The sequence below is a fragment of the Chroicocephalus ridibundus genome, chromosome 1 (assembly GCF_963924245.1).
Source record: "Chroicocephalus ridibundus chromosome 1, bChrRid1.1, whole genome shotgun sequence".
NCBI lineage: Eukaryota > Metazoa > Chordata > Aves > Charadriiformes > Laridae > Chroicocephalus > Chroicocephalus ridibundus.
This window is the reverse complement of record NC_086284.1, coordinates 133,999,770-134,021,540: the sequence shown is the minus strand read 5'-3', so window position 1 is coordinate 134,021,540 and position 21,771 is coordinate 133,999,770.

Below are 21,771 nucleotides of genomic sequence, written 5' to 3'. Positions count from 1 at the left end.
TTTATCTGTGATATCCATTTGTAGAATCTCTTGACTAGAGTAGTGCTGAGGCACATCAAGCTTCTTGAAATCTATCAGAACTAAAATACTCAGCATGTTGTAACATTCATACCTGGGTTTACTCCACTTAAGCTAATGGAATTTGTTGGGGATAGTTTTATAATTTTTGGCAAATAATTTATTTGCCAGAAAAATGGGTCACCTTGAGGAATTCAGGAATTTTACAACTAGTTTATGACCAAAGACTATGAATCATATATGGTATTTGGATTGAGGCACAAATAAACAGAACTATCACACATAAAATTTAAAAGAAAAGGAAAACAATACCTTATTTTGTCTTTCAATTCAGTCACCTACTCTGAATTTAAAACCATATAATATATGATTCAGAGCAGGATTTGAATCAAAACCTCAGGAAATGGCTATCACCAGGCTCCTACCAGGTATTCCATATTAAACTGCTCTCAGTATCTCCAGGGGGAAGATAGTTTCTCTCTTTTTGGACTAATTATAAGGAAACGTTAAAAAGATGAAGGACTGCTAATTCTGGAAAAATCCTGTAGTTCAGTAATGTGAGCAGTCTCCTGCAAGGAAAGACTTATCCCTACTTTGATTCAAGGATGACGAATATTAGAACATGAGTTTCTGACATCACTGTGGCAGGCCATCTCCATGGTGCTCGTAAAGATGTCCCTCAGCTTTTGTTAAAAAAAGTAGACCTGCCAAAGACACCTTTTTTGAAGAGTAGAGCACAAACCTGTGTCTAAGTAGATTGTTTTAGCCCCATTTATTTCAATTAACTGAACTTACTATGCATGTCTGTTTACCTGATGAAATCATCTACCAAAAGCTTTGGGAGTCTGGGGAGGTCATTGCTGACTGGAAGCTGGAAGCTAGCCAACACTATTCCAATTTACAAGAAGGGCATGAGAGAAGACCCAGAGAACTACAGACCTGTTAGCCTAACCTCAGTACCCAGAAAATTATGAAGAAAATAATACTAGGTGGTATTGAGAGGCATTTAAAGGCCAATGAAATCATCAGGCACAGTCAACATGTTCACAAAGGGAAAGTCCTGTCTAGCTAACTTGATATCCTTCTATGATAAGGTCACAGCCTAGTGGATGAATGGAAGGCAGTAGGCGTATTTTTTCTGGATTTTAGTAAGATTATTGACATTGTCCCTCATGGTGTCTTTCTGGACAAGTTGTCCAACTGTGTGATAAGCAGGTACATGGTGCACTGTGTGAAGAACTGGCTGAAGGGCATGGCTTAAAGGCGTATAGTGAATAGGCCTACATCTGGCTGGCGACCAGACACCAGTGGCATTCCTCAGGGTTCAATTCTAGGGCCAGTTCTGTTCAGTGTTTTTGTCTGGATGCAGGAGTTGAATGCACCATTAGCAAGTTTGCTGATGATACCAAAGCAGGAGGTGATGTTGACCCTCTTGAAGGACAAGAGGCCTTGCAGAAGGATCTAGATAGATTGGAGCACTGGGCAATTGTCAATGGTTGCAATTTAACAAGAACGAATGCTGGATTCTGCACCTGGGACAGAGAAATGCCAGACACCAAGTATAAACTGGGAGAGATGTGGCTGTAGAGCAGCCCTGCAGAAAGGGATTTGGGAGTGCTGGTTGACAGCAGGCTCAATAGGAGCCAGCAGTGTGCCGTGGCAAACAGCGTCCTGGGGTGCATCAAACACAGCATAACCAGCTGGTCAAAAGAGGTGATTGTCCCAGTGCTGGTGGCCTCACTTTTAGTGCTGTGTGCAGTTCTGGGCCCCACTCTTTAAGAAGGATGGTAAGGTCCTTGAATGCCTCCAGAGCTGGTGAAAGGGCTGGAAGGAATATCCTATGAGGAGTGGCCAAGGACATTAAGTTTGTCTAGCCTGGAGAAAACAGAGGCTGAGGGACTACTTCATTGCTCTCTATAGCTTCCCAGGAAGGGAAAGTGGAGAGGGAGGTGCTGATCTCTTCTTCCTGGTATCCAGTGACAGGACATGTGGGAACGGTTCAAAGCTGCATCAGGGGAGGTTCAAAATTGACATTAGGAAGCATTTCTTTACTGAGAGGATTGTCAAACATTGCAACAGGCTTCCTAGAGAGGTGATTGATGCCCCAAGCTTGTCAGTGTTGAAGAGGTATTTGGACAATGCCCTTAATAACATGGTTTAACTCTTGGTCAGCCCTGAATTGGTCAGGCAGTTGGACTGGTTGTTCGTTGTAGGTCCCTTCCAACTAAAACTATTCTATTCTATTCTATTCTATTCTATTCTATTCTATTCTATTCTATTCTATTCTATTCTATTCTATTCTATTCTATATTAAAAAGAAAATCAAACTGTATTTTAAACATGAATAAAACCCCTTAAACTGTTTGTTTACCCTCATGAGACAACAGAGGAGGAGGTGAATACTGGTCAAAAGGTCATCTGTTCTTGAAACCACTTGGACAGGCTAACTGAGGTCAATGGGGTTGCACAGTGTCACTGAGAGTAGGATTAACTCATAAAAATGCAACGGCTGTGGGCTGTTTGTGTTACATAATAAACCTTTAGATAAACATGTTAGAAAAAGTCCCTCTTAAAAATACAGTCATTTATGGTAATGACTACTTTCCTAATACTCTGTTAGCAGTGCTGCATTCCTCAACATGTTATCTATGTAATCATCTAAAAGAATGTCCCAGAGAGTTCTACATGAAATTCCTGTTCCTGCTAGGCAGTGTGGTGCTTTTTAGATATTTGAATAAACAATGTTGGTGTAACATGAAACATGACGGTGCCACTGGTAGCACTTGGCCTTACCTACATCAGGAATGCACGTACTGTTGAAAAATGTTATGCATTTTCTAATGATATATGCATAATCTAATGATATATAGTAATTTTAAAGAGCATAATCAAAAAAATATAATAATTTAAAGAAATAAAAACCTTTGGAAGATTAACTCAGTCCTATTTTTAATGCAACCAAGAATTACAATATGTTACCCCCTGTGATATAGTCAAAGATTTAATCAACATTAACCTACTGGGAAACAGGAGTTAACCAAAAGGGAAGCTCTACCCTGCAGATTCTAAGGTTGAAAACGGGGAGACGTAATACAAGTTATTCAAGACCATGCACCACAGTTAAATTCAGGGTTACATGACGCTTGTAACAATTTCCCTTTTTATTGTGTGAAAGTAGGCTAACATAGGCTTGGCCATACTGTGACACAATGGCAGCTCACTAACACAGTCTTCTGTCAGAGAACATGGCCAGTGACATGTATGATAAAGAAAGAAGCCAGTGGTTTTTTAAACATTAATACCAGGATCAGAGCCACACATGAAGTATATAAGGCAGTTCAGTGCGCCCGTCACAGAGTGGGGGGCGTCACGTAGACTAGCATAATAGCATTGATGATGGGAGAATCTGCAGTACATTTAACTGTCCCTTTCCTGGTAAAGCTTCACCTTGAGAATGCCATTGAACAAGTCTCTTGCGTCTCCAACTGCATACAGTACATTTATGCTACTACTCATGGTATGAATGTGATCTACCTTAAAAAAAACCCAAACCCAAACCAACAAACAAACTCCAGATTCTCTACGCTTTATTTTTTTGATTGTGCTGTGCTTTTTACCTCACTGTATCCTATTCCAGAAGTAAATTACACCTTCTGTAAAAAGCATATTTCGTTTTTTTTCAGTTGCCAGCATCTCTTATTTCTTGCATTATATGAAGGACAGGATCATCCTCCTCTTTCTCATTCATTGTTTTAGGAAATCTTGCCTCTATGCACACTACCTCCCACTTGCTAACCTTTCTAACTAAAAAATTTCAACTCTGTCTCACATCATGGTTTCTTCATGCTTTAAATAAGTTTTTGTACCCATTCTCACATTCCCCTCTTTTTTTTTTTTTGAGGTAGGATAACTAAGTCTGAATGCATGATTCCAGCAGAAGTTTACAGAATGGGACAGGAGCAAGTTTTCTGAAGGATGTTGGCTCTGTGACTGTTCACTTCTCTCATTCAGCTTGTGGTTGCTTCTAACCCTAAGCGTTACAATATTCTCATTGTTATTCTTTTCCTACTTTTAAATGGGCTAACATTTAAAAAATGAAGTCACTACCAATGAAAATAGTCTAACATCTCAACCCTTTCCTGTTTTCAGACATGTTCCATTAATTTCACCATTTGGTTTGAACAGTTCATTAATTCAGTGGTAGTGAACACTGGTAATAGAGCAGGAGGGCTTAGAGGAAAGGTTTCCAGTTGCTAACCTTCTAGTTACTGTACAATTATTGGCCCTCTGGACTACAGTTCTCAAGCCAAGTTTTACTGCCTTCATGTTCATTAATTCCTCAGGTGCAAGTCATCATGATTAAGCCAAATAGAATTACAGTATGCACACCCTAAGACTTAACAGAATAAATAACCAATCAAGCCAGTCTAGTGATTCACCTATTTGGCCACCCACAGGCAACACACATCCACATTGTAGTACTCAGTTTCCTCAAATACCGTGCAAGAGCAGAGTCCACAGCAGCTACTGTGTTAGCATTGTGAAATTTTTTTTACCCTGACAAAAGGGTTTTTTTCTTGCTGCATTCTGACCACTCAGCTACCGAGCAGCTGCTCGCCTTGATCATCTCCTCCCTCTCCTAAATATCGTTTGAGTAGCGCTGATGCTATGGCCCCCATGCTATTGATCCTGAAAATTAGTGACAATGATGATTGTTATGTGTGGCTCCCTGCGGGTAAGGATGAGATACTTCTCAGACAGCTAAAACTCAGAGGAACTCCTTTGCTACCCATTCACCAAGCACATTTCAGTGGTAGTCCCTTTGCTAGCCTCCACCTCACCAATGTCACTGTCAGAAGAGGAGGATGTCAAAAGCACGGCAGCAGAGCAAGGTGGATCAGCAGGCGGTATGTTGTGTCCTGGGCTGCAGCTGCACAACCATTTTGATGGAGGGGCTCAGCCTCACCCTTGTGGGCGTTCTTCTGTGCCTCCTTGTGCTGGGGTTAATTCCTGTTCAGTTCACAACACATCAAGAACCCACCCAGCGGAAAACAAACCTTTTTCTCAGGTTTCTAGTCTGCAACAAGCTTGCTTCTCTGCTACAGCCCACAGCACAACCATGTTAGCATTAGTGCTGGCCCAAGGAAGTTGATAGAGTAGATGTGAAAGGTTTTGGACACAGAGAGAAGACTACTTTCAGCGTCAGCCAAAGCATATAACATTGGCTTACCGTGACCATGTAAACTTAGCCTCACTGAGGAGGCTATGCAATTTCTCATTGGCCAACTTTCTTCCCCCTGGGACTTTGCATGCGGATGGTGGAAGACTTCTGTGATCTCTGTTTTACTCTCCTCCACAGTCACACAATTTAAAACGCTTTAAAAATTTGTCCCTCTCCACAAACACTTCAGCAGAGAAGAGACCTATCAGAGAGGATAAGTAATAAACATGGGTGTGACACATCAAATTTGTGGTTGCAATTGGGCCAAAGGTCAGAGTATGGCTGCCTCAAGACCACAAACTATTAATTATGGCAAAAGATTCCTGATCTCTGTTGTGCTTTCCCTTACAATTTGGAGCTACTGAGTTCTCAGTTGTCAAATCAGCTATGCTATTGTGTTGTAGCGTGCTTTAGTCTGTCTTTGGGCATCTTTGGAATGCCCATTTCTTGACACATAATTATATATGAAAAGAAGAACTGTTTCTAAGCTGCCTGGAGACAACAATTACTCTCTGCATCCAAGTCTAGGCTAGAAAACAGGTAAACACCAGGTGGGGACAGTAGACAAGGAAAACACCTGAAGTAAAGGGCAGAGAGGAACATCAAGTCTCGGACGTACCCTTTTTTTTCTCCTGTGATTTCATCCAGGCACCTAGCCTGAGTTCTTTCACCCTGTAAGGAGTGCAAAAAAGAGCCCTAGAGCCAGAGGAGAAACCCATGATCCTCAGCAGGACCATCCCCATGGTTGTGTGCCCTCCTCAGCTGAGCTCAAACAGCCACGTCCATCTCTTTCTCCCTCTAGTGTGTGTCTGTAAATGGCACTTTCTCCTCCTGTTCCATCTGGGATAAGATTATCCAAGTGGGAAACAGGTGCTCCTGCAGAAAAGGTCAGTGCAGAAGAGTGGCAGAGAATTACAACATTTGGCTAAGGCAGGCAACTTGGCTGAGTTCCAGAGACAGCCAGCCTGCTGAGTGAAAGAGAGCAAGCATGCACCTGTCTTCCAAACTGCTTCCTGATTTAAAGAGAGGTGGCTTTCTTCAGAAGCTGTAAGAAGTCTACTGTGTTCCCCAAATAGTCTTGTTGGTACTCCACACGGGATTTCCAGCACATATTTTCAAGAACAGATTTTTTTGACAGAAACAGCAGAGTTATAACAGAAGTGCCAAAGGTTGTCAGGGGCTACTTTTGCCTCCTCTCCTTTTCACTTTCTTTCTCTTTCAGGTACATTTTGTCCCTGTCTGCAGAAGAGGGAACAATGATAGTGACAGGAGACCAAATGGGAAGGACTGCTTGAAGCTCTTCTGCTTCAAGTTCTAGGCAAACTCCTCTCTTGCATCTCTCACCACAAGCAAAGCCCACATGCATATGCTTAAACCTCAGCCCTGAGTAACAGCTACCCATGCCCTTCAGCTATCCTAAGATGTTCTTTTCCCCCTGTGTGAGTCATTAAACCAAAAGTATATCAGCAAAGGGCCTGAAAAGGAGTCACCTCCGTAAGTTATCTTTAATGCAGACATCTGTTGCACATTCAAAAATATCCTTGCAGGTACTTGCTATCCCTGAATGAAAATTTCATCATACTAGATTGGCAATGAAAAAATGTGAGGGCCCAGGCTGTCATTTTTTCTCTCTCATGCTACTCAACTGAATGAGCATGAAAAGCACACTAACCCAAAACTACTTGTGAGGCTGAGTTAGGTCACAGGTCTCTTGTTAAACAGACATCACAAAGCCACAGTATCATCTAGCTGTCACCATAAACCAAGGACGACAGCCTCATTCTCTAATCATGACTAGAAATCAAAGAAAACTTGTTTTGATCGGTAAAGCATGAGTTGGTATGATTGTAATCTGCTGCAGGTTTGGCAGGCTGGCTTGAGCCAGGTCTCTGGGTACAGTCTGTCTGCTGAACTGCATGAGGATAAACCCTGTGAACTCAGAGAGTGTCACCACCCCTTTCCTTTCAAAGGCACTGCAGGGTGGGTGACGGGGGGAGGGTTTACATGGACAAGTGTGAGAAATTCAGCGACTGGGAGCATAAACCTCTGTTTCCTCCTCGCGTCAGGGACAGTCAGGAAGAGAAATCTGTCTTCCTGCAAATGGATGAAGGGCTTTAAAGTGGTGGTGGTGGGAGGAATATGGAACTCAGTCTATATAGCAGCCTATCATCTTTCTCACATGAGGGTCTTTGTGAGTTCAGGTTAGATAGGAATGCATGTGTTCACACCATAAAGTAAAATTACTTTATATATAACTGCTCTGCTGATGGTTGTGACTGAACTTTCCTTTAAGGACAGCAGTGATGCTTGTGTTCACAGGAACACTTACCCAAAATATCAGACAAACAGCATTTGTTCTGGTTTTCTTAGCTGGAAAATAGTCTCTTGAAAAGTGGTTAAATATCAAGGGCCTGATTTTTGACAAGGAAAAGGTTTAGAAGGAGTAAAACCCTGTATGGCCCTCTCAAAACAAACTCTCATTCCCTATCAACCATTTCGTAGAATAGAATCACAGAATCATAGAATGGTTTACGTTGGAAGGGACCTTAAAGATCAAATAGTTCCGATGCCCCTGCCATAGGCAAGTATGCCTCCCAATAGACCAGGTTACTCAAAGCCCCATCCAGCCCGGTCTTGAACACTTCCAGGGATGGGGCCCTCACAACTTCTCTGGGCACCCTGTTCCAGTGTCCCTTATAGTGAAAAATTTGTTCCTGATATCTGATTTAAATCTACCCTCTTCCAGTTTGAAGTCATTACCTCTCGTCAGTACGTGCCCTTGTAAAAAGTCCCTCTCCAGCTTTCCTGTAGGCCCCCTTCAGGTACTGGAAGGCTGCTATAAGGTCTTCCCAGAGCCTTCTCTTCTCCAGGCTGAACAACCCCAACTCTCTCAGCCTGTGTTCATAGGAGAGGTGCTCCTGCCCCCTGATCACCTTCATGGCCCTCCTCTGGACCTGCTGCAACATGTCCACATCCTTCTTGTGCTGAGAACTCCAGAGCTGGACAAAGTACTCCAGGTGGGGTCTCACAGGACCAGAGTAGAGGAGGAAAATCACCTCCCTCAAGCTGCTGGGCCACCCTTCTTTTGGTGCAGCCCAGGATGCAGTTCACTTTCTGGGCTGCGAGAGAGCATTGCCAGCTCATGCTGAGCTTCTTATCCACCAACACCACCAACATCCCTCTCCTCAGGGCTGCTCTCAATCAATTCTTTGCCCAGCCTGTATTTGTGCTTGGGATTGCCATGATCCAGGTGCAGGACCTTGCACTTGGCCTTGTTCCACTTCATGAAGTTGGTATGGGCCCACCTCTTAAGCCTGTCAAGGTGCCTGTGGATGGCATCCCCTCCTTCGAGCATGTCAACCACACCACTCAGCTTGGTGTTGTTGGCAAACTTGCTGAGGGTGCATTCAATCCCACTGCCCATGTTGCCAACAAAGATGTTAGACAGCACCAGTCTCAGTACCCACCCCTGAGGAACACCACTTGTCACTGGTTTCCATTTGGACATCAAGCCATTGACTGCAACTCTTTGTGGCCATCCAGCCAGTTCCTTATGCACCGAGTGGTCCATCCATAAAATCCATGTCTCTCCAATTTAGATACCAGGATGTCGTATGGGACAGTGTCAAACACTTTGCCTGTAAGTCCAGGTAGCTGACGTCTATTGCTCTTCCCTTACCCACTAATGCTGTAACCCATCATAGAAGGTCACCAAATTTGTCAGGCATGACTTCCCTTGTTGAAGCTATGTTGGCTGTCACCAGTCACCTCCTTATTTTCCACGTGCCTTAGCAGAGTTTCCAGGACACACATAAATTCTATTCTTCTTTTCTTCCCACACTTGCCTTCAAAGTTGACTTTGCAGTTCTGACTCCTAAGTTATTGAATTTATTAAATGCATTTAGTTCTTTTTTTTTTTCAGTTCCACTTATCCATTATAATTTTTCAGCATTCATATTTTCCTCAGAGTAAAAGTTTGAGTCATACATTGTTTTTTGTCTTTGAAGCATGGAGGTCTGAATACTAACATGACCCAACATGAACAGGTACTGAAACTGTCAACTGTAATTTAACAGTTTATTAAGTAAATTAGGCAGCTGTTATGAGAAAGAGCTTTTGATATGACACCACTCAACTTAAAGCATCACTGAGATATAAATGTATCCATAACAGACTGTCACCAGACTTCACTTGACATCCGCCTTCCACAAGTACTAAAAGGAAAAAATTACAACAGAAGGAAATTCATACATGAGTGTGCACACATGAATATTCACAAAGTGAGAGGCACACAGATATGAATGAGGCCAAAGCTTAGAGTCCTTTATATGCTTACCTAAAGGATAACATTATTCATTTTAATCTTCTGTAATAAATTGCCATGCCTGGTAAGCACTGTGTGAACATCCAGATAGCCAGAAGTCACTGGCTGTCTAAACAGTCAATAGTTTTTCTAGTTTGCTTTTCACTATTTCATTCCACGTTCTCATAGGCACTCCTCTGTCTGTAATGAGAAATCAGAGCTATTTTCTACTTCTATCTCCTCAGTTTATGCAGGATTTTTTCACCTCTTCATTCTTTGAAGTCACTGAGTTCACAGGGAGAAACACAGACTATCTGCCTTTAATCCCTCTGATCCTCTGTTATCTTCTTCTTCTATCTTTAAGAGTTTTAAGGTGAAGCCAAAACAATACTTCATACTATGTCTGGCAGGCCAATATCTGAGGGCTGTTGTCTTCTACTTATGCCTTAAGCAGAAAACATAAAGAAAAAGACCTGGCAGAATCTGGTGTGTGCATTGCATTAGATCCATCCTCATGTCACCATGCTTTAGGGTTTCCTGTTGCATTTTCTCCATGTCTCTGGGAAACATCTCTCTTTCACATACATATTGTCAGTCTCAGAGCTGGGGAAACAGCTTTCGTGAAATTCAACTTCCATTGCTCATTTTAGCCATGGGTTAGCCAAGGCTGCTTATCAGGAAACTCTCAGCCACAAATGGAAATTTCAGGTTATCTTTTAATCCTGATTCACCTAGATCTCTGCTGTGCTAGGATTTCAATATATGTTAAGGAATATACGTGAATATAGAATAGGAATATGTTCCTATTCTAGCAAATCTGGGCAATGTTGGACCTAGCTGATTCTCTCCTTTCGTTTACACTTACTGTTTTTGAGAAGTACCTTGAAAGAGTAATTAGTGCCTTTATTTTCTAGAGTACTGTATTCTTATGATAATGCTTGGAAGTCTTAAAAAACAACCCCAACATTGTTCTATTAGACAATAGACATTGTTTCACATTGTTTCACAATGTCTATTGTCTTGACAAACAGAAGAAACAAGTTACTGGAAAGGAAAATTGACTTGGCATAGAGGACACCACATAGCAGTAGAGGAATAGGAATAATTGAATCCACATCTCCAGATGGAATGATTCATGTATCTTCTCAAATTAAAAATAAATCACGCACAGAGCTCTGAAGCAAGCTTAAGAGACACTAAAACAGATTCCTCCAAGCTGTCCTTTCATAAAGAAAATACTTCTTTTAAAATTCTTTATTGCTTTGATGAGAAAGGATGAATGCTGGGAGTTAGCCATGCTCTGCTGTCGGTAGCAAGTGCACATCCTCACTCTGTTGGCATGTCTACAGATGTTTCGCTTTTTGTGATCTTCAAGTTAAGCCTGTATGAACTAAGTCCTGCACGACCATTCCCATGACAGTTCAACCAGTGATGTAGAACAGAACTTCACTTGCTTGTGCATAAACATCCTATGAAAGTCATGCCTCCTCCAAGACTAATATAACTTTATATCCATGATACCCTCCACTTGCTTCAAGGCTATATTCCGCTTTATCCCAAGATTAAGTCAAAATGGACCATAGAGGCCTTTCTGTCTTAGGCTGTGATATTTTACTAGTTGTAGTTAGATTTTACTAAATTCATATGCCCCATGCTTACAAAATGAAAGAAGGAAATCTGAGGCAATATTTTTAATGTTATAAATATTAATATATATATACACAATATATATAAAAATTGTTATATTGTATTTTTAAAGTTATAACTGCAGATCACAGTATCATTAGATAGAAATCTCACCCCTTCATCTTCAGTGGAAACAATTGTCACTACTACCTGCAGGTCTGTGATCACGTGGGTGGTATGTAAAAAGGGTTCAAGCTGTGTTTTAGAGGGAGCATTCGCTTCCTGTGATGATGTTAGAGAAACTTTTTCTTACTTTCATTTTGGCATAAAATCTTATAGATCTGATCTAAACCTTTTTGTGAATCGCTTAATCTTAATTTTGTGAATCACTTGCCTTTCCCCCTTTTTTTTCTCTTTCTTATTGATGTCTGTCCTCTATTCCTCCATTTCTGGAGGAAATTAATTTTTCCTTTTTCCTTCCCCTCATCTTCTCCCACATGAAGAAACATGTTTATGAGAAATGTGGAATGTAACAAAGTACAAAGACAGAATGCAGAAAGACTGATTGTTCTAGTCAGAGAGTACTCTGAATCTACAATTGAGATCTACATGTGAGATCTTCAGATAATATGGTAATCCAGTCTTAAAAACACTCAGCAAGGTGGACAATTCTTTCCTTAGAAAAGGATAAGATTAAAATATTTACTTAGGTTTAACTTTAACTCCATGAAATAATCTTGATGAAATGCACTGAAATGAACTAGGTTAAAAGGAATTTAAGTATTGTCTCAATGTTGTCTTCTCAGATGTAGGTCTGAGCTTAGCAGAAAATTTTCCTTTACAATCCAAATGATTGTATGTCCAGTTCTACAGTCACAAAGCCTTTTGAAAATATCCAGGTAGTACTATTCCTGTGGAGAACAAGGCTGTTCTCAAGTATAGCAGTTCCTGAATAAAGCAATTACAGCATTGGGCCCAATTTTAAACTGCATTTTTACTAAATGAAGGAAGTTAAATGAATCCTCAAATGGAGGAGTCTCTAATCATTTCATGATGTCTTGATGATAAAAAACTTCCCTCATTTACTTGCTAAAAGTTATTTTAAATTTCTTTCTTTTCGTAATTATGTTTTTTTATCAGACATATTTCAAGTTAGCAGAAATTTAAAAATGTAATAAAATGATGAGACTTGTCAAACAACATTTTGTATAAGTTCCTAATTTCTAGAAGCAAGTGTCTTGACTTACTGAGCTGTCATAACTTGAATAGTTAGGCTAATGTCAGAGGCCCAGAGTCTAACCATCTGTATGTTACTATTAGGGAAGTAACTTTAGTTAAATAAGCACAATTAGAAACGTGTTATGAAAAAACCCCACGTAACTGAAAGAAAGAAAACTTATACAAGAATATTTGTCTGGCTACTTGCCATACTGATCAACAAGCAGCAGCTTGAAGCAGTTCACCACCCAGTAAGGATCAAACTATTTGGAAGATGCTCTCCACCTCATAGAAATCATCCACCTCAGCACAAAGTGGGACAGTACAACCCTACCATCAAGGATGTCTGACTGTGGAGGATCTCCAGGAATGTCTGGGACCCAGCCTTACCGAACGTGATTAACACCTTGTTCCTCCCAGCTGCTGACAATTGCCATTGTGATTATTCAAGAAGCTGGAAAATAGGGCCTGAATAAGCCCTAACAAATAGCTATTAGCATCAATATTTAAAGTCTAACATTAATATTAAGACTTTCACATCTGGGAAGCTCATGCAGTCTTGTGAAATACTTGGGGCTGGTGTTCATGAATTATTTACTTTCTCACCTACCTTGAAAACAAGCTCTTCATCATAATGTTTTGAGAGAGCACCAAAAAGGGATTTTTCAAGTAGAAAAGCTTCAAAGAATTGAGAGCTGACAGAGTCTTGTGCCAGTCTGGAAAACGTAAGTTCAAATTCAGGCAGGATATGGGATGTAAGAGCTGTAGCACTGTGTTCCCCCAAGGTGCAGGCTAAATACGGCCATTAGCACAGCCTGAGAATGTGCCTAGAAGATCATGCTTCGCACATGAGGTTTCCATGGCAATTTCTTTATCCTAATAAATCATTATATTCATATTATTTTTCTCATAATTTTTGGATGCCTCTGTTTCTTTTTTTTCTTTAGTGATACTTAGGACCTGATCCGACAAGACTTAATGTAATTACAGTGTAACTTTTATGTTATACTTGGAGATTTTCCCAGCATCTGTGTGAATAAAGCAGAAAGGGTTCAGTTCCCAACATGACAGATCACAAAAGTTTCCATTGCTCCATGTGTAAACTGCCATATACTACTTATTTTTAAATTCTCAAGCAGAGCTACGTAAGAATAGTTCCGTGTTCTTCCTCAGCTTCATGTGTAAGAGGATCTGTACATCTTCCTGTTAATCGTTAAGAAATATTTATAATACAGTAGTGCATGGTGTTTCCACGCTGTAAACCCACCTCCATTAATAGGATCTGAACTCATCATGTGCTCTGTTCCAGCTACTGTGTAAAGTCAAATTACTAGAAAACCACAGTCACTCACTGCGTTGCCTGTGATCCTGTTTTCTGCACTCAGTAATACATGGAAAACTCCACATTGTCTTCAAGTAATTTGGAAAAACACTTGTTTTCAAGGAAGTTCTCATTGCTTTTATTTACCTATGCATGGTCAGCACAGTGTTACATCTGCACACGATCTAGTATGAGATTTTTCCACTTTTGTCCAAGGAACCTCTTCCTGTTCTAATGCAGAGTGCATATATCTCGTTTTAGGATTATCAGATCTTACAGCTTGCAGTACTCCATGACTGCATAATGGCTTCTAAAGCATCTGGGTCTTACTGAAATAGACTGATTTTTAAATATTTTTTTTAAAACTTAGCTCTGGGTCTAAAACTTTATATCTTCTTTATGCTAATCACTTAAATTCAAGTAGCTGTTGTAATTAATGAAGAGTGAATAGAGTCTTACGGCTGTAAACTCTGTAACAAAGCCCTGCCTCTGTCATAGTCTGAATGGTAAGTGTGATACTATTGTCTAGTAGCTATACTAGAATACATAGAATATATTTCCATGATACTATGCTAAAGTTCACTCTGAAGCAGCCTTCAGGCGCTTCAAGGTCATATAGGATGCTGATGAAAAGCTGAGTTTCAGCTTTCTTCCCTTGCTTATGCCTCCATCATCCATGGTAACCTGACTTTAATTCAGAGGTGTGCTTCCATTAGGTAAGCAGAAAGCACATTTATGTCTTGAAAGAAGGTGAAATGTGTACTCACCCATTGGTGACCAAGCAGAATAAAGTTACACGCATCTACCATGATGACACTGCAATTGCTGAAGGAGCATATTTAGGTTTTTTGCTTTGTCAGTCAGCCATGTGTTTGCTGTGGATACATTAATACAGGATTTAAGAAAGAGATCAAGTTCATCCTGCTTATCCCCATTTTCAGAGAAGAGGTCTCAGGCTTACCTGCCTTTAGAGCATAGGCCTACCCATACTCAGACACAGACTTACTTCATATACATTCTGATTGTTTGCATAAAAGACCATGCACCGACAAGGATTTGGGCAAGGGGATAAGGACAGACAACATAGACCCAAACATGAAATCGTTTAGAGTATGGATGCGTCAGACACATTCATTCCTCTTTAGTTGAAGTCTATCACCAAGTATATCTCATAACATTTTGTCGTTGCTCAGCACTAGTTAATAAATAGGGAATGGCTGTTGTGGATGCTCCCTTGTAGTTGCTGTATGCAGCAAAGAAGGGTGAGGTAAACAGGACAGTCTGAACTTAGCAAGGGCATGCCGTACTTCAGCACAAGTACATTGGCTTAGCGGGCTTTCCAAGGGACAAGCCACCCCTAAGGTCATCACACACTGACAAGGTGGCCTATCAAAATGAACTTAGGAAACCCTCAGCAGCAATAAAATACACCATTTTTCTTTACACTTTGGTTCTGTTGGTATTACCTCTAGTGTACCTGATGGATGCATTTGGTATATTTTCATTATTATTGTGGTAGTATACCTGAACGTAGGTAGATAAGAAGTTTCTTTTGAGAATGCCACTACATCACTCCTCTACTCTGACACAGGTAGTTTTTAGGGAGAGCAGAAGAATACTGTTTGGAGGCAGAATGAAGAGATTACCATCAAGGTGTCTTGACTCATGTCAGCAACTTGTGTTTATTCATTTTGCTTGACATATCAAACCCCCAAATCACTTAGATAACTAAGCATCCAATGTGTTGCATATATTGTAGGATTACATTACAGGATATATTACATTACAGGATGACAGCATCTGTTCTTAGGACTTACTTTGGCACCTTTTCCAAATTAAGGCACATTCATTCCAGCACAAAATGTTTCACACTTTTTGACGCTGTAGTGAAATGTTATCAAATAGAGGGTACCAAGTACTGACTAGGAAAGGATTTTCAAGGCTTCAAACATCTCTGTGTGCCCTAAGGAACACAGACACTATTATGTAGGTTAGTATGGGAATGTACATAGAGCCTGGCCCCACAGACTAACTAAGCAAAACCACATCCAGGAGCACAGAAAAACTGGGAGTGGAAGGGCTACCTAAACACAATGCTGCCCACATGAAAAGAAGGAAAAGATAGCACTGTTTTCTTGCCATACTAGATCAGTGAATCTTCAGTTAAACTCTTGTTGAATTATTATGCAGCTACAATTAAAATGTTCTCAGAAGGACTTGATAAGCAGGAAGAACTGGTTGCAGACGAGATAATCAGTGGCATGCTTGAAATAGGGGAGTTCAAAATACTGAATGGTGTGAGGGTGGCAGAGTACAGACCCTGAATTTCAGGTGGGCATATTTCAATTTCTCCAGGAAACTGGTGGGTGGGATTCCACAGGAGGAAGCTCTAGAGCGAACTCTAAAAGACCTCAGGAAAACCTGTAGGTCTTTAGGGACAGCATCCTCCAAGTGCAAGAACAGTCCATCCACCCTCAGGAACAGAAATAGATGTCTCAAGAGATTGGTTTGGCTAAGCAGGGAATTAATGATAGAGTTCCAATGCAAAAAGGCAGCATACAGAACTGAAAGCAAGGTCAGGTTACAAAGGAGAAATATTGCATGAAGAGGTAGGAATGGTGTTAGCTAAAGCTCAACTAGAGTTGGCACTCACAAGGGCATCAACATCAACAAAAAACTTCTATTTCTATGTTAGTAGAAGCCAGAACAAAGAAAATTATGGCCTATTGTTGAATGAGTGGGCAATTTAGAGTCAGCAGTCATAGAAAAGACTGAGGTACACACTGCCGCCTTTGCTCAGTTTTCATCAGCAAGCTCTCTAAGGCCTCTGTGCTTGGATGGAGAGTTCAATGAGGAGAACTACCAGTGGAAGACTGAGTCAATGATCACATGCTGGGAAACTTCAAGCTGAATGGCTTCACTTTAATCACTGGACAAATCATGGAGCAAATCCTCTGGGGACATGAGGAGAAGGTGATTTGGAACAGTCAGTGTGGATTTTCTAAGGTTAAATCACGTTGACCAACTTCGTTGCTTTCTGTGATAAAACTATTTGATTTGTGGATAAGGGGACAGCAACAGATATTATTTACATCAAATTTGGCAAAGCCCTCAATGCTTTCTTGCTCAGTATTCTTGTTAGGCATTGTGGTCTAGATAAGCGGACAATCACAGAATCACAGAATCACAGAAACTTCAGAGTTGGAAGGGACCTCTAGAGATCATCTAGTCCAACTCCCCTGCTAAAGCAGGATTGCCTAGAGCACATTACTCAGGGCTGCATCCAGGCGGGTCTTGAAAATCTCCAGAGAAGGGGACTCCACAACCTCCCTGGGCAGCCTGTTCCAGTGCTCTGTCACCCTCACCGTAAAGAAGTTTTTCTGTGTATTTGAATGGAACTTCCTATGTTCTAACTTGTGCCCGTTGCCCCTCGTCCTGTCACTGGGAACCAATGAAAAGAGTCTGTCTCCATCCTCCTTCAACCCACCCTTTAGATACTTGTATGCCATAATAAGGTCTCCCCTCAGCCTTCTCTTCTCCAGGCTAAAGAGTCCCAGCTCTCTCAGCCTTTCCTCATAAGGGAGATGCTCCAGTCCCTCAATCATCTTAGTTGCCCTACGCTGGACCCGCTCCAGTAGTTCCCTGTCCCTCTTGAACAGGGGAGCCCAAAACTGGATGCACCAGTGCAGAGTAGAGGGGGAGAATGACCTCCTTCGACCTACTGGCCACACTCTTCCCTATGCAGCCCAGGATTCCATTGGCCTTTTTGGCAACAAGGGCACATTGTTGGCTCATGGATAATTTACTGTCTACCAGGACCCCCAGATCCTTCTCCTCAGAATCACGTGCATAAAAACTGATTGAATAGTCAGGCTCAGAGGGGACTGGTTACTTGATCAGTAGACTGCATTCTGCCTGGAGACCAGTAACCGTTTGGTTATGGCAGAGGTTATTCCTGCAGCCTGTGTTGTTCAACATCTTTGTCTATGACCTGGAGGAGGTGACAGAGTGCTTGCTCAACTTTACGGATGATGCCAAATTGAGAGGACCAGTTGATACATGTGAGAGCAGGACTGCCATCCAAAGGGACCGAGACAGGCTGGAAAAATGGACCAAAAAGAAGCTTCTGAAATTCAGCAGGTGTACACTTGAAGTCTGCGCTGCAAAAGTGCTCTCTTGGAACTGATTGTCTGGGAAATAGGTCTACTGAAAAGGATATGGGGAGACTTGGTAAACAGCAAGCTGAATATGAACCAGCTGTGTACCCTGACAGAAAAGGAGGAAAATAATATCCTGGGCTGTATTCAAAGTCACATAAAAAGTAGATTGGGAGAAGTGATTATTCCCCTCTATGCAGCAATTTTTAGACCACATCTAGAGTATTGCATCCCCTAGTACAAGGAAGACAAACTGAATGAGATGAGAGGAAGGCCATGAATATAGCCAGAGGAATGGAATGTTTGCCCTTTGAGCAGATGCTGGAGGAACTGAGCTTGTTCAGCCTGGGCAAGGGAAGGCTTCAAGCAGACCTAATAGTAGCCTTTGAGCATATACGAATAACTTATTAAGAAGATGGAGCCAGGCTGTCCACAGCAGTGCATGGTGGGAGGACAAGAGGCAAGAGACAAAGTTAAAATGAGAGATTCCAACTGGATATTAGGAAAAAGCTTTTCACTATGAGGACAGTTTAACATTGGAACAGGTTTCTCAGAGGGTTTGCGCAGTTTCTTTCCTCAGAGGCTTTCAAGATCAGATTGGAGAAAGCCTTGAGCAATCTTGTTAAACCTCAGAGATGACCCTGCTTTAAGCAGGAGTATGGACAAAATAACCTCCTGAAGTCCTTTGCAACCTGAATTATTTCATGATCTTATTATCCTAGTTCTCTAATCTTTCCACAACAGAGATTATGTCCAAAAAAAAAACCAAACCAGAATGTGTCCTGTTCTATCCATGTTCTGTATCACCTCCTAAAGACACAGAATAAGATGGTTAGAGAGAAGATTCTCAGTTCTATGTGTAGGCTTCCCTTGGCTAAGTCTTTTTTGGCTCATGGCAACAAGGACCTACACTTGAAAACTCAAAGTCTCCTTTGAAAACTAAGTCATCTCTTCTCTGGCAGCTTTACGATCCATATCATGAAATGGGGATCTATTCCATACTAAACAGCTCTACCTGGTTAGGTTTCTTTTCTTTTGACTTTTTAGTGCCAAGACAATGGAAGAAACATCCCCCACAGAAAGGTTAAATAGTGTTTAATTATTTTTGGAATTGTTTCATGCATTCACTTTCCTTCAAATAACTTTTTAAAAACTCTTCTGTCCTTAATGGATTTTGTTTTAATTATTGGCATGTAGAACTAGTCAAACAGGGCTCTCACCATTGCTGACCTTATTTTTCTTATGCATGACAGGGTTTTCTTAGTCTCAAATGTGAACTATAGAAGTAAGTGGCAAATATAATCAGGAAAGAGTTACTTGTTTGCATACTGAAGTTTGTAAGTGAAGAAAATGCTCAATGGTTACAGACAAGCAATTCCCACTTGTGTGTATATGGTTGCATGTTTGATGTGATCAAAATGAACAGCATTAGACTAACCAAGTACCTCCAAAGGTTCAGAAATCTTATTTCAAAAGGATGCAACTCATAAAACAAACATACTAGTTTGAAAATGAAAGGAAGAGGTAGGAATTGAAGATCAGTTGCAGATAACAAAAGAGGACTGAAACAGCATGACTAAGGAGCGCCCTGAAAACATATGAACCTTAACTAATGGAGACTGTGAAGGTAAATGGGAACAAGGAGCCCATAATAATGAGCTGCCTGAAATACTCAGAAGAAGAAAAGAAAAAAAAAGAAAAAAAAAAGGGGGGGAAAAAAAGCAGAGACTGTAGGAATTCAGATACCATTATTCAAGAGATCAAAAATTACTGAGCTGTGATATTGCCCTTATTATTTACTAGATCTCATAGTATTTTATAAATAATGATGAATTTACATAAAATCAGATCAGAGTACAAGTAAAACACTAGCAAATTTACTCTGTAGTTTGGGTTTTTAAGGCACTTCTTTGGTGTTCAGAAGGTCAAATCCACAACTTTTTTTCAATGACTAATGGCCAAAAAGTTGAGTAGCTTCATGAAGACAGACTGAAAAAGCCACAAACCAGATGTAATGGCTGTGTATTCTGGTCTTGTATCTTGAAAATAAACTGAACCATTTTTAGACTCCTAAGTCAAATGAAGTTTTGAGAGCTGCTGAGATATCTCCCTTTGATTTGGCATTACCTGCCAAGAATATACAGGACTTCTGTATATAGGACTTCTGTCTGGTCATCTCTCCTTCCTTAAGCATTTATTATTTCCTGACCCAGATCATTTCTCAAACAAGTTTCTGTGTAGTAAATGTGTTTCACTGTTGTGGATTAACCCCGGTAAACAATTAAGCCGAATGCACAAGCAAAGCAAAATAAAGAATTCATTCACTACTTCCCATCAGCAGGCAGCTGTTTAGCCGTTTCCAGGAAAGCAGGGCTTCATCACATGTAATAGTTTCTTGGGAAGACAAAGTCCCCCTCCTTCCTCCTTCTTCCCCCAGCTTTTATTTCTGAGCACAACGTCATATGGCATGGACTATCCCTTTGGTCAGTTGGGCCCAGCTCTCCCAGCTGTGTCCCTTCCCAACTTCTTGTACGCTGCCAGCCTACTTGCTGGTGGGTGGTGTGAAGAGCAGAAAAGGCCTTGATGCTGTGCAAGTGCTCATCAGCAATAACTAACACATCCATCTGTTATCAACTCTGTTTTAGTCACAAATCTAAAACACAGCATCATATGAGCTACTATGAAGAAAATTGACTCTACCCTAAATTCAATTAATTTTCTCTATATATTATTGTGCAGGAAGTCTAGATGGCTAAGTGACAGCAGAAGACACCAGTGTGGGAGAAACCCCAAAACTAGTCATTATAATAATGATATAAGACAAGAGTCCAGCCCCCAAACCTCCAAACTTGGCCCAGATATCTAATGCACAGCCTCAGGAGAATAAATAAAAGCAACTTGCATTACGTACCTAGTAATTTTATGTGCTTCTATATCCTATTTGCATATTCTTCAGGTATGCCTACAGAAAAGAAAATACTGTAGAATTTGCCTGAACTTTTCTGTAAGTCCTATGTTACTCTGTAGTTCTCTGCTTTCGAAGCTGCTATCGAGTTACCATTAAAAATCAAGATTCTAGTAACAATGTAGCATTTGTGTCTGACTATAAGGACAAGTTCAAGGGTAAAACTGCAGTTCCTGAGAAGAAAATAAATATGCTTTCTATAAGCAGAGGAGAATTTTAGGTATAGGTGTCTTGCAAAAGTGAAGGTATGTACAGATGAACTTTTAAATGGATTTCAGCAATTTGGAGTCTGCAAACATGATAATGAAAAACTGGTTTGGAAATCGGTAAGCTATCTCATTTCTGACCTTCGGCAATGTCACTCTGAATGACAAGTCTGTTATGAGGGGGGACATGGTAGTTTTTTTCACATTACAGTTGAAAATAAGTGGTTATGCCTTTGTTCTCATGGGCCTCATCTTTTCAGTACATTATTATATGCAGTCAGCACTATAACATGTGCAGTTATGTTTCTCTTTATTTCAGTTTTTTTAATTTGATCCCTTTGCTTTTTATTATGAGCCGATACTGAATGTACCAGTTTGCATACCTTTTGCACAGGGCTGAGCGCATAAGTGGAGGTGCCCCACAGACAAATACAATTCTAGGCTTCCTTGAATTGTTTGTTACTCCAGAAGAGGCTTGTGCCTGAAGCTGAAATTAATATGATTAAGAGGTAGACAGAAGATTAGGGGAAGACCCAGGGGAAAGTATATACATGAGGAATCTCTCAGAAGGTTGAGGTTTTTTCTGTATTTTAGCTCCAGGATAAGATTTTCTTATAATGTCTCATTTTCTAGCAGGCTATTCATATTAGTTTTAGTATCAGGTTGCATGTGATATTAAAAACGGAGCTTGTATTTGTCACAGTGTTGCAAAGACCTCTAAAGAAGCTTGTGATTC